This window comes from Lotus japonicus, chromosome 1 (assembly GCF_012489685.1).
Source record: "Lotus japonicus ecotype B-129 chromosome 1, LjGifu_v1.2".
NCBI classification, from domain to species: Eukaryota; Viridiplantae; Streptophyta; class Magnoliopsida; order Fabales; family Fabaceae; genus Lotus; species Lotus japonicus.
In genome coordinates this window covers 109,741,916-109,752,500 of record NC_080041.1, presented here as the reverse complement: position 1 = coordinate 109,752,500, position 10,585 = coordinate 109,741,916, and the positions used below count along the sequence as shown (strand labels likewise).

At 31.4% G+C, this 10,585-nt stretch overlaps 1 long non-coding RNA gene across 1 annotated transcript; it reads left to right on the top strand.

Annotated features, from left to right (window-relative positions):
- Positions 1 to 3,246: 3,246 nt before the first annotated feature.
- LOC130729125 (uncharacterized) lies at positions 3,247 to 3,861 on the top strand. The gene is made up of 2 exons (XR_009015898.1): positions 3,247 to 3,572; positions 3,664 to 3,861. It is a non-coding gene; the product is annotated as an uncharacterized LOC130729125 (long non-coding RNA).
- The last annotated feature ends 6,724 nt before the right edge of the window (positions 3,862 to 10,585 follow it).

Here is a 10,585-nt window from a genome sequence, read left to right as displayed (position 1 = left end):
CAACTTATGTTATTTTGTTGCAGACAAAGCGTTTAATTGCATTTTGCAAAAAAACATGGCACCTTACTATGATCGAATTGTTAATAGATTGAGAAATAGAACCCACTAAGTTTTGTATATAAAAAAAATAGAATAAACCAATACTCAATTAATATACCATAATAATAGGAGTATATATTTAGGGTTACAAACTCTTATATGCAGGACTTTACATGATTAGTTAATCATTAATATAATATATATGTACCCACACGTGTATATATATATATATATATATATATATATATATATATGTATATGTATATAATAGTAATTTTATAATTCTATATATATTGAGTGGGTTCGGGTGCGAGTACCATCAATACCAAATCTGAACCCAAACCTAATTATATTGGATTTTACCCGTCAAATCAGAACGAGTTTGGGCGGGTACCTACGGGTGCGGGTTCCATTGCTATCCCTACACAAAAAGTTGTGAATCGAACATTCAACCACTTACTTAAGAAACAAGTGTTGAATCATGACATGAACTCACTTAGTTTAGATGTTTGACCAAACTTCTCCTTTTAAGAAAAAAATGCTTTAAAAAAAAAGGGTAAATCATTATTTAATACCGTGTTTGAAATAGCTTAACTATCTCATATCTTGGTTGACATGAATAATTAAGAATAAACACTTCTATATTTTTTTTCTATATAATTCTTTTTCATCACACAGTAGTCCCATTTAATAGCCTGAGTGTATAATATATTAAGAGGGCTAAGTTTGATGTTTTTGAATTGGAGGGATATTTTGGTGGGGAAGTCGTCAATTATTAATGAGTCCTTATCTTCATCGATAGAGGAAAAGTTGATCGAGGCAAAATTTTACTTTTTTGATATGAGACCAAGGGTTTCGGTGGAAGTTCTCTTACTGAAGTCATCATTTTAGGGTCTTAGAGATCTTTCTCATGGTGACTAAATATTTGTTTGCAGATGGCGACATGGCCGAGGAGGAGCTCGATTTTGTCGAAAGCCGAGCTTTGGCGGTGGAAAGGGAGAAGCACAGAGATCTTCAACTTCCTGTACCGTCTTGGTTCGTAGGTAATTTCTCTATTCTCTAGGCTTGGTTTGGAGACCTGGGTTTCCATTGCCATGTTTCATATGAAGTACCCATTTATTTTTTGCTTGAGTGGTTGCTGGTTGTGGGCTCTTCTTCTCTTGTTTCGGGGCGCTGCATTACATTGTGGCTAGAGTTGTATAGGGGTTTGACGTTTCGCTTTCAGAGGTTGCTTCTCCTATTGGTGGCTACATCTCTAAGAAGGGTGAATGGCCTGAGGTCTATTTTTCTTCTCTTCCTCATGAGAGAAGGTATCCTATAAAGGTCAAGAGAAGTCGCAACCCCAACTAGGTGCCCCCGGTCACATGTATGGATTTTGTTGCGGTCGATGGTGGCAGTTGTGCCTTTGGTGCGATCACGCCCTCGGTTCCTTCTACTTCGTTGGTTCCAGGAAGTGCTCTTGGTGGTGGTTACGGGACGCGGGTCAAGAAGGCATGGCTTGTTGGTAAATCTGTGGGCTTGACGTGTTACAGTCAGGACGAGATGACTATCTGTGACCTGGAAAATAAAATGAAGGAGTGGTGGCAGCCTTGAGTGTTAGAGTCTCTTGATTTTTGGTATTGGTTTTGGTATAGGTCTTTAGTTTTGTATCTTTTGCTTCCTTTTGGCTTTTTCTCTCTGGATCATGGTGGTTTTTGTTGCTTCTATTATAGGATGGTTAGGAGATTGTTTTATCCGGTGGATGGTTGGAGATTTTCATTATCAAATATATCAAATTTTATGCACTTGAATTTTATGATAATATTAATTAATAATCATTTATGTGAAAAACTATAAATGCACTTAATGATACTTATCAAGTTTAATCATTATTAAGTAATAAACTACTTACATGTAATTAAAATATGAAAGATTGAAACAAATTTTTGCATATATTAGTAAAAGTTAAGATTTTGAGTACATTCCATGTTATTGTTACTTTTAATATATTAAATCTTAAATGAAAAATTATATCTAGTCAAAATATTAAATATACAAGTTGATTAGTATATATCTATATATTATTGACATTAGGACAATAAAATATATTGTAACTAGTTGAATAGAATTAAAATATTAAATATTATAATTATTTCAAGATGGCACTACTATTGGGTCATAACTGGAGAAAATTAATTGAAAATAAGTAAATTATATTGGTGCTTGTCGTGGTACCTTAAGTTAGACTAAGGTGTGGTACCCAAAATGGAGGGGTTCAACAATAAAGACTCATGTACCAGTTAAAATTTTGATTGTGTTCTATCGTACGTAGTAATGCAGCGTTCCATTCTTAGGGACATGAGATTTGAAATTTGTGTTTTCTAAGCTTTGTGCATCCATCAACCATTGTCATTTTACGCGCATCTCCATCACTATTATTCGTTCCACCACTCGTAATTTTTTCATCAAAAAATGAATTTCATGAGATGAAGTTAATTGACAAGTAAAGTAAAATATAAAGATGTAGTATTTACCTTGAATAACATGATAATAATCTATAGAATTACTTAATGGGGTACCATACCCAAAACAATTTGAGGGTACCACATAATTTACCAATTATATTTATAAAGTTACATGATTTTATAACAACTATGAAATGATTTTCTATATATTTTCGTTCTACTAAGTATTAGAATTACTTTAAAAACTATTAAATTGCTTAAAGATAATGTTAATTGTTTATCTTTATATCTAAAAAATATTTTAAAATAATTTATTGATACTACTATATTATTAATAAAAAAATAATCAATAAACATTTCAGCTAATATCTTAAATAAATTATGATTATTATTATAAAAAGTAAATTATTTTTATTGTTTTTTTTTGTTATTTATTAATAAAACTTTCATACAATTTAAATATTGAGTATTACAATTATTTTCTATATCTATTTATGTGTACTTAAATATCACTTAAAAATGATATTAATTCATTATTATTATAGTCTAAAACTTTAAATGCAAATAATGTAGTTTACTATATTATTAAATAGGTAAAATAATTATGAAATAAAGTTACGTGTATTATGACATCAATCCAACTCATCTTTGCATTTGTTCTTATCTTTAAAGTATTCTGACATCAATCCAATTCATCTTTGCATTTGTTCTTATCTTTAAAACCACAAATGTGTATATAAATATGTACGCTCTCTCACAACCAATGCCTCACATCTAAAACAAACATAATCGAGTCTTTCTGAAATCCTAAATGCTTCGTTTTTTATCAGTCAAAACCCTTGTGTCTCGCCAAAATTCTAAAAATTGTTGCCTTAACCAGAACCGCTTGAACGCTAAGCCCCTACTCAACTCCTTTATTTACTCTTCCAAATATCAAATTTGAAGACTATATATGCTTAGTCTTTTTTTTTGCACCATATTCTTGATCGCTCCTTCTGAATGCGGTATGAGCCACCTGCATAGATGAGGTGATCTAGGCAGCACCATTCAAGCATTTGATGTTGCTTTGCGAGCAACCCCATCTGAAAAGTATGAATAATAGTTTTTTTGTGCATTTCATGAGTGTGTGTGTGTGTATGTTTTTTTGTTTCTTTATTTCAATGAACTTTTTTCCCTGCAGGAATAATGTTGTGAGGAGGGTCATTTTCTCACCTAAGTTGGGGGCAACAGATCCACTTAGTGGTGGTACAAAGCATAGAAGATGATATTTTCAGTGCCTCCACCAAATACAGATGAGACTATCCTTTAATATTACTTCTACCATCTACCTTTGTAATATTGTCTTTGATGAATAAAAATTGAATTAATTGTCCGTCTTTAACAATTGGGTGATTATTTGACTGCAGATGTGCCAACAAGGGCTTTCTTTGAATTGATCTGTGTGACGGTTTTTATTGCAAAGTATTTTAATATGAATATTTCATTGCCTATGTCTGACCATGATGATTTTAAAGTTTTGTGTTAGATTTTATGCCACCTAATGATCTTATTGAGGTTCTATTTCTTTGTATAAGCCTTTTGGTTTAGAAATATCCCGATCTAGGAGTTAATTTTGTTAACTTTTCATTGAAAATGTATGTTTAGGAAATCATGTTTGTCTTTTGCTCTTATGTTTATATGAAGAAGGATTTGAGAGGTCTTAAGGTGGAAGTTGGTCTTGGAGAACATATTAAGAAGTTATAAAGTTGTTGGAGTTTCAATGAAACCAATAAAAGAGATAATGTGAGTTATAATTTTTCAAAAATTAATTGTTACCTTCATTTTAGTTCTTAAGGGGAGGTTAAATGTGTACCATGTTTGATATTATGACTTTTTTTTCCCTTTATCTAATTTATTGTTGGAATAAACTTATCATTTATAAATAGCAAATGTTTTTATATTAATTGTGTATAACTTTAGTATGTAAGAAAGCATCCCTTGTTCATGCCCATAATTTGTTATGCTCTATAAAACTATTGTTTCTACAATTTGGTTTTGGCTTAAGTTTACTCTTGATGGTCAGAGAACAAAAAACTCAATCACTCAATACTTAAATTATAAATACAAATATGAAGTTGAGAGACATCATATTGTATTTCTCATTTAAGTATTGAGAGACCAATTTTTTATTTTCTGATCATCTAGGGTAAACTTACGAAAATATCAAATTACAAAAACAATAGTTATATATATAAAGTATAACAAAATATGGGCATGCATATCAGATACTTGCTTACATAATAAAGTTATATGAAATATATATAGAAGCATTTGCTATTTACAAGTGATAACCTTTTCCCAACAAAATATTATGATAAAGAGAGAAAAAAAGTCATAATATAAAACATAATACACATTTTACCTCTACTTGATAAACTAAAACGGAGGTAATAGTTAATTTTTCAAAAAAGTATAACTTGCTCATATTATCTCTTTAATTCCTTTTATTGAAAATAGAAACTCCAACAACTTCATAACTTCTATTATGTTTTTCAAGGGCAACTTCCATCTTAATACTTTTATAAGTCATCTTCACATAAACATAAGAGAAATGATAAACATGATTTTCCAAACATATATGTTCAATGAAAAGTTAAGAAAAGATAAACTTAAAGTTCAAAATATTTTTAAACTAAAAGGCTTGCATAAACAAATAGTAGCTCAACATAATGATTCAGACACATATAATCTAACACAAAACCTTAACACAATCATGGTCAGACAAACATATAGGCATTGAAATATTCATATTAAAATGCTTTACAATAAAATGAGTCACGCGAATCAGTTTAAAGAAGAAAGCTCTCGTTGACACACATGCATAGTAAAAGAATCACCACTTGTTAAAGACAAGAAATTGGTTGAATTATTATTCTTTTTAATTAAAGACAATATTAATGGCGTATACATGTGGATAATAGAACTAATATTACGGAAAGTCACATATGTGTTGGTTGGAGGTAGGGGTGTCAAAGCGGACTCAACACGTGGCCCGCAAAAAATAGGCAGGGCGGTCTACCAAATATGAGCTCGCACCCCACACAACTCGCGTGTTTGGCGGGCTAACCCGCCGCAGGGGTGGGCCAACCCGCACGATCCGCAATTTCTTAAAAAAGAAGAAAAAAAAATCTACTATATTTTCACTAACTTTTGTTATAACTTCTAATTTTTTATATTTTTTTATGATGTTGGTTTTTTATAGGCGAATGTTAGTTGTTAATAATGTTAGTAAATTAGTCCTCCTCAGGGTTCAAACCCTGAACCCTTCACCTTCCCACACCGTTATGTCCTCTAGCTCTTATTACTTGAGCTAATCTTCGGGGACTTTTATGTTAGTGATCACTTGATGTTACTTTAAATTGATAAAGATTGATGATTGGTTTTGATAATTTGACAACAAATACGACACTATGATGAGAAGTTGATTGTATAGTGTATTAGTCTATACTGTAAGTTTTTTTTTTTGGAATTTGGTGAACTTGTATTGGAATTCGCTACTAGAATTACAGGATCAATCCAATTTTTCTAGAAGTATGGAAATATTATGTTTTTTGTTGAGCAATTCGTAGTGTACCCTGCATTTTGCTGTGATGCCTGAACAAGCTTTGTAGCGTTTTATGAGCATAAATCAAGTAATATAGGGTGTGAATAAGCAGATGATGTGAGTAGCTTGTCTCATTATGTTAAGTGCCCCATCAGTTCCCTCCTTACGAATCCACTACCTACATCAGCGCTTACCTCTAAAGTAGCCCTAGTACTAGAAATCACAAGACTCTTCTTCTTCCTTCCTCTCTTCTCAACTTTCCTAGGCCTACCTCTAGGACGACCCCAGAGTTGTAAAGCATATGGCAACGATGTATCACAAGGGGGACACATCAAGCCTTTCCATCCTCACGGATACATACCCACCATCCCATATGGAAGCAACCTCTGAACGCAGGGCAGCAGGAACCTCTTCAAGATCGGAAACAACAATAGACCTACAATCAGGGGCGTATCCAGGATTTTCTTGTTGGGGGGCAAAATATAAGACTAAAAAAATCTTCATTGAATATTGTATAAACTTTAAATTATAAAAGATTATTTAAATACAACCCTACGTTGTTTTATATTTTAGCAATTTCTCTCTCGATCTATACAACTAATAAATTTCTGAGAAGATCATCTTCAATTTTGTTGCCAAGCCGAAGTCCTATCAATTTTCATTGCATTAAAAGATTGCTCTGTAGATGCTGTTGAAAGAGAGTGTCAAAACAAGACGTAACAATCTAACAATAAGTGGAAATATTGTTGTTTTTTCAGTTTCAACTAACTTCTGGTAAAACTCGGATAAAATGAAAATATTTCCTAAATTAGGATCTCGGTAAACATCTGAATGATAATGTCTTAGTTGGAATGGCAAATTCTCTTTTCTAGCTCGGAAAAATCATCTGCATAAAACTTCTTAACAAACTTACAAATTTTCTCATTGCCAAATGATTCAAAATTTTCCTTAGGATCTAAAGCTGAACTAAGTATGAGAAGTTCCACAACCTCTACATTAAATCTTATATTTAATTTATATAGTTGCAAATCAATTGCAGAATAAAATACATATATCATGTAATGATGTTCCATATATCTCCATCTTGTTTCTTATGAAGATCATTACTCATAGAATAAGGGGCTTTCATGTCAGGAACTTCAACTTGATGAGTATCACAAAATGTTATAACATCTTCTATATAAAAATACCTATAGTCGATCAACATTTCAAATTTCTTGGGGGGCGATGGCCTCTGCCTGCCCCCACCTAAATACGTCCCTGCCTACAATCAACAATAATAATTTCTGGGAATAGAGCATAAAGCATATATACATCTAGAGCACGATGAAAAAGCTCCGAGGGACAGACAATCATCCCTGGCGAAAGACGCCACATGCCAAACCTTTGCTTCAAGGAGAACGACACCCCTCAAAGAGGAAAAGAGAGATCTCCCACCGTTTAAGGACGGAAGAGCCCCATCGTTCACTGACGAGACCTTAGTTCTGGGTGTCTCCTCTTTCTGATCAACGCATACCTCCTGCAAAAATCTCGCTAGAGTCACCAATAAGTACAAACCACCCACCTGTGCACCATTCCAGAAGGCTAATGGCGTGAGAAGCAAGCTCCAAAGGAGGATACCATACAAACCTGAAATGAAAAACCCTCTTTATATTCCTTTGCATATTAACATACATTCCCAACAGGCTCCCAATTTGGGAAAAGAGCCCACAAATATGGAAATAATTGGTAAGCTATAGGACGACGAAGAGGGTGAAAATCGATCTCATTCGAGGATAATAATTAGTAAATTTTATAATGTCAAATATCATTAAATGAATTTAATTTAATCATTAATACTATTCAAATCAATTTTTCTAATGTAGTTAATAACTTGATATTGTCACTTATTTTCCGATGAGGAAAAAAATCTATATTGTCACTTATTTTAGTTAGCATTTTTTTTTCGAAAGCAAAAATTATTAGTGTTAATGAGGAGAAAGTCAGAGATGTACAACCTGCCTCAAAAGGGTGCAAAAGACAAAAAAAAAAAACACCCAAACTACCCCAAAAAAGGTCATGCGCATGTTAAAATTTAAATAAATTAAAATCTAAAGAATCATAATAAGATATCATGAAACGAATTTAAAATTTTAACTTAACACATAATTAAGTTTATCATTATGATGTCGTCATGTTAGTTTTACTAATATTGACGATTCTTTCAAAAACAAAAACTAATATTGTTGATAATTTTTTTTATTAATACATACTTTTTTTAAATACCATTTAATTGAATAATACATGTTTTAACAGCCTCGGTAAATCATGTTATCGTTTGATAAGAACCAGTACGAGCTTTATAAAGTTCCTTGTAGATTAAAAAAGGATAGGCAAGGTAAGTTTTTTAAAATGAATGCCAAAAATAAGACCTACCACTCCCCTCATGACACAGCACGGTAGAACCCGCAAGATAACTATTCTTAACCACACGGACCCAGAACTTATCATGTCGTTGCACTAAACTCCACAGATACTTATCCAACAAAGCCACATTATTAAAACGAGCACTACGAATATCAAGCCCACCATGCTTTTTCGGCTTTGTATAGTCTCCCAAGCAACCAATGGAATGCCATTGACATTTTCCCAAACAAAGTGACGCACAACTGTACAGATCTGATCACAAATAGACTGAGGAAGCCAATTCAACTGCATCACATACATCGAAATAGCAGACAACACAGGTTTTGCAAGGGTAAGACGCGCCGGTTTATTCAAAAGATAAGCTTTTCAAAAAGCCAGCCTAGAAATAACGCGATCCAAAGTAAACACAAAATCCTCCTTTCAGACATGACCTTGATGAATAGGGAAACTCATGTACTTGCCAATGTTATCGGTGAAGGGGATACTGGTGATCGAGACCATCCTATCCCTCAAGTTAATATTAATTATTAAATGTATCATCAAATAGTTTGATTATTTAAATCTTAAATAATAAATATATTAAATCTTATAGAAATTAAGAAATCAGTTTCAAATTTTTAAATTTTTTGTAGTAATGGACTCCATCATTAATAATATCATATATATATATAGTAGCAAAAATTAAGTAATAAAAATTCTAATATATAATTATAAATAAAAGTTTGGTTTGTTTCTAAATAGAGAAAAAGTTTGATGCACCGACGGTGTAAAGTTTTTTTACACCGTCAACCAATCAGATTTCAAGAATATGCCACGTCAATTAATGAAATTAAATGAAAAGAGAGATTTTCTCACATCCTTGAAATCTGATTGGTTGACGGTGTAAAAAAACTTTACACCGTCGGTGCATCAAAATTAAACTCTTCTAAATATATTAATTATTAAATTCTAAAAACGATCATGAGGATATTGTTATTTAAATCATATAAAAATTTATTTATTGAAAATTATATTGTTTAATTACTAGTGCATTATAATTTTTTTTGAATGGCGTGCATTAGAAATTGTATCAATAAAGTATTAGTCTAGCCATAATCTCCCAAAAAGGTTTTATATTCGTCAATGATAAAAGAAAAAAATACATGAAAAATGCATTTCTAAATTGATTAACATATTCTATTTTTTATTGGTTTATTTCCATTTAACCATTATCTTAAATATGCCATGATTGAATGTGATTAAATTAGTCAATCAGATACTGGTATGAATAGCCTAAATGGTACTTGATAGATTAAAATTTCTCAAGTCCAAGGTTTAAATCCTACTGATATCTAGATACTCAAAAAAATTTAGTCAATCAGATTTATTTTGCTGTCTAAAAATGAGCAAATGAATGAAATATTGACCCCATTTGTCATTTCTTATTTTGTTCAATAATTAATTATTTTTAAAAACATAACCACTTGAGTATATTTTATTATTTTTACGTATTTGTGTCTGCCTTAGAAGAAAATTATTTTAAAAATATAGAAAAATAACTATTTTCTTAAGATATTTTTAGTAGCTTCTGAAATTTTCAATTATTTCTAGTCCATTTTTAATTTTTATAAACCAAGATAAATGAATTTTAGAGTTTCAATAAATCTATTAAAATAATTTTTTCAAACAACTTCAAAGTCACTCATTTTTTAACAGCTAACAAGCGAGCGTATTACTGTTTCATTTTCATATTTTCAAGATGCTTATCTCGAAGATTTATTCCGCAGGTTTGTTGTCAATAAATTACTTAAATAAAAATATTAAAATTAGTTATTTTACTAGTGCATTTTACACTTGTACCTTTGAAAATGAGACGGTGGAGTACCCTTCATTTCATCATTTATACTATAATGATTGAGTTGCAAATTTTAAAAGGAATTATGACAAATCAAAGTAAAAGATATGGAACTCGTCTATTTTGAGTGGGTACTAAAAAAAATTATGGGTTTACCCATTTTTTCGAATAAGTGTTTATTTACACTTCCAATTAAGTCTTGAAGCCTGTAGCTGCTGTTTTTTTTGCTGTGCTTTCCTTTTTTTTTGGTTACAAGAGGAAAGCTAAAAAGACAGAAGA